We start from the raw sequence: 4,142 nt of genomic DNA, 5'->3' as shown, positions 1-4,142 counted from the left end.
ATGTTATTCAAGATGTCAATTTACATTCTAAAGAGGTTCTGTTGATGAGTCTAGACATAAACAAGGCCTTTGACAGTGTTCTTTGGCCCTATTTATTCTCCTTGCTACAGAAAATGGGCTTCAGTGACGGGTTTTTGGCTGGCATACACGCCCTATACGACTCTCCTAAAACAAGAATAAGGCTTCCTGGCTGTAACTCTGACTTCTTTACATTGGGTAGAGGTACCCGCCAGGGCTGTCCTCTTTCACCCCTTTTATTTGCACTGGTGTTGGAACCTTTGGCAGTGGCGATCAGATCACATTCGGATATTTCTGGCTACCCATTATTAGTTTCACATTTTAAAATAAGCATGTATGCTGATGATGTTATGCTTTTTCTTACTAACCCGTTGACTTCATTGCCTAATTTATGTGCCGTATTGAACGATTTTGCCATAGTGTCAGGTCTCACCGTTAATTTTACCAAATCGGTGATTATGCCTGTTAATGTTCCTGACTCCCTAAGTGTATCTCTCCGTAGTTCTTTCCCATTTCGTTGGGTCAAGGATCGGATATCCTATCTGGGGATTAATCTCACTCCCAGATACTCGGATATGTTGACTGCTAATTATCCACCATGTGTATCACGTCTCTCTATTCTATTGAAGATTTGGCATGGTTACCATATTTCCTTTCTGGGTAGAGTCACGGCGGTTAAAATGAATATTTTGCCCAAACTGCTTTATCTTTTTAGAGCACTTCCAGTTCCAGTCTCGAAAACGTTTTTGGACCACTTTCAGCGGACTATTAACAGTTTTATTTGGGGAAACAAGCATCCACGTTTTGCCTCATCTATTTTGTACCGCTCACAACGGACGGGAGGTCCCGGTCTTCCCAACCTTTGGCTATATTACCTCTCGGCTCGTTTTGCGCAATTATCACAATGGGCTACTATTAACTCTCAAATCCCATGGATCAAGTTTGAGTCTCAGTCAGTACACCCATTTTATTTACCGGGAATTTTATGGTCTAAAATCTCCCCTCGATCGCTTACTTTTCATAACTCCATAGTGACCCATTCACTGACACTTTGGTCCAAATACAAATCTAAATTGAATCTAGTCTCTCTTATTCCCCCAGGTGTTTCATTTTTTGGTGATCCTACTTTTGTTGCAGCTTTTTCTTCCCCTCAAATGTTTCGTTGGTGGTATGATCGATCCTTTATCAGATTATCCGATTTTCAAAGAGGAGGATCTTATATTACCTTTGATATGCTGTGCGTGTTATTTGATGTTCCTCTTCGTGAGTACCTTCGTTACCGACAGATTAGACACTTTTTTAATTCACACTTTGGCCTTATGCCATCTTCTCCGATTTCCTTTTTTGAACGTATCAGCCGTGCCTCTCCCAGGGGTAGGGGTCTTATTTCTGATCTTTATCACCAATTTTTGATCTGCCTTTTTCATACACCCCCTTTATACAGACAAAAATGGGAGGAGGATAGTGGTATCACTTTTTCAGATGAGGATTGGGATTCCATGGTGGATAACATATGCAAGAGTTCTAAGATCTCTTTCGGTTCGTGAGACGGCCTTAAGGTTTTAACCAGATAGTATTATACCCCATCCACAAACGTCACCTTTATGTTTCCGGGCTGTGGCCTCACAGGTACTTTGGTTCATATATTCTGGGATTGCCCGACCATATCTTTGATTTGGCGTAAGCTATCTGAGGTGGCTACCTCACTGTCGGGTACCCTGATACGATTGTCCATACAGACCTGTTTATTGGGGGCCCATATCCCAGGGGTCTCTGATGCCAATCTGAGATTGATACATACTATATGTATTGCCACTTTATGGTCTATTGTTTTACATTGGAGGTCCAATGCTGTACCCTTGGCCTCCGTTTTAAACAGAATTGATGCTGTAATGCTCATGGAACGCATTCATTATACCCTACTGGATAAGATGCACTTATATGATAAAAAATGGGAGTCATGGAGAGATTGTAGACATTTATTGCATAATTAACAACATTCTCAGTGAAAGTTGACTGACATATACTGTTCACAGATGTATCACTCAGCTTACCTTATCGTTTACGTATTGCATGCACTCGTAATTTACTCTTTTCTATTTCTTCTCTTTTTTATGTTTATATACTTTTCTGTATTGTACTTTTCAAAAGTGCCTTGTTTTTGCTGAAAGTATCACTTGAAAATGTACTGTTGTTTTACAGTCTACTCATATACAATAAAACCGTTTGTAAACAAAAAAAAGAAAGGAAGGATAGAAGGGGAGGGGAGGAAATGAAAGAGGGGAGGGAGGAAGGAAGGAAGGAAGGAAGGAAGGAAGAAAAAGGAGGGAGGAAATGGATGAAGAAAGGAAGGAAGGAAAGAAGGGGAGGGAGGGAGAGCGAAAGGGAGGAAGGGAGAGAGGGAGGGAAGGAAGGGGAGGGAGGGAAGGAAGGAAGGGGAGTGAGGGGAAGAAATGAAGGAAGGAAGGAAGGAAGGAAGGAAGGAAGGAAGGAAGGAAGGAAGGAAAGAAAAGAAAAGAATGAAGGGAGGGGGTGGAGGAAGAAAGAAAAGGGAGGGAGGGATGGAGGGAATGGAGGAAGGAAGGAAGGAAGGAAGGAAGGAAGGAAGGAAGGAAGGAAGGAAGGAAGGAAGGAAGAAAAGGGAATGGATAGCGAAAGGAAGTAAGTGAAGAGAAGGGAAGGAAGAAAAGGGAGGGAATGGATGAAGGAAGGAAATGGATGGAGGAAAGAATGAAGGGAGGGAGGAAGGAAGGAAGGAAGGAAATGGAAGGAAGGAAGGAAATGAAAGGAGGGGAGGGAGGGAGGGAGGGAGGGAGAGCGAAAGAAAGGGAGAGAGGGGGGTGGGGAAGGGAAAGAGAGGGGAGGAGAGGAGAGAGAGAGGAGAGAGAGAGAAGGGGGAGAGGGAGAGAGAGAGGGGGGGAGCGGGCGGGCGCGGTGGCGTCCCCCCGGGTGGCTCTGTTCCGCGTCTCGGGTTGGCTTGTCTCTCTGCAGTCCCACGCTCCCGCGAAGGTAGATTTAGAAGCATCACTGAGGGTCAGGGATGACTGGTGCAGGGGAGGGACAGTGACAGCACCGATCTCTCTTCATAGATTTCAATGAGGCAGCTGGAAGCCTCTGCCTCTCGCGGCTTTCAGCTGCTTCATTGAAATCCATGAAGGGAGAACAGTGCTGTCATTGTTCCTCCACTGCACCGATCACCTCCGACTTTGTTCCTGATACATATCATCCATGGGGGCGGGGTGTGTGCGATGAACACCCTGCACCCATGGATGATATGCCTCTCACCTTCCCACTGCCCACCGGCTCCATCACCAGCACAGTGTCTGGACCCATCACCCGACTCACTCTGCCCCTACTTGAAGTGACAGGTGAGCTACTTCTGGGTCGGGATCTGAGACTGCCTCCTCCTCTGCTCCCCACACTTTCACTGGACAGTGATCCTCTCATGGGCCCCCTACTGACCCCGGTCCCTCGGGCAATGCCCGAATGGTCAGTCCGCCCCTGTAAGCCCCACTTTTCACTGATCCTGAAACACAATACATAATGGACAGGGATGGACCACAAATATGTAAAAATAAAAACAGTGGCCTAATTGATATCCCAGGTACTAGGATCTCAAGAGGCTGCAAACAACTCCTCACTATAATATCCCTTGAAGCACGGAAAACCATCCTCCATAAGTGGATCTATCCAGAACTCCCCACTATTTCCTTATTTATATCTAAACTATCTTATGTTTTTCGCATGGACTGGATGGAGGCCTCATTACCACTTTCCCTCCAGTAGATTTTTCCCCCTTCCAGACCAGGCCATTTTTTGCTATTTAGCACTCCTCTATTTCAACTGGTAATTGCACGGTCATGCAATGCTGCACCCAGAAAAAATGTATGTCCTTTTTTTCACACGAATAGAGCTTTCTTTTGGTGGTATTTGATCACTACTCGGTTTTTATTTTTTGTGAAATGAACGAAAAAAAGACCAAACATTTTGAAAAAAATAAGATATTTTCTTCTTTCAGTTAAAAAATATATCCAATAAACTTAAAGTTAGTCATATATTTAGGCCAAAATGTATTACGTTACTTGTCTTTTGTTAAAAAAAACTCTCATACGTGTATATTAATT

Source organism: Staurois parvus, unplaced genomic scaffold, assembly GCF_062004578.1.
Source record: "Staurois parvus isolate SC_StPar_1 unplaced genomic scaffold, SC_StPar_1.0 ptg001408l, whole genome shotgun sequence".
Lineage (NCBI taxonomy): Eukaryota > Metazoa > Chordata > Amphibia > Anura > Ranidae > Staurois > Staurois parvus.
Note: the sequence above shows the minus strand (reverse complement) of the source record.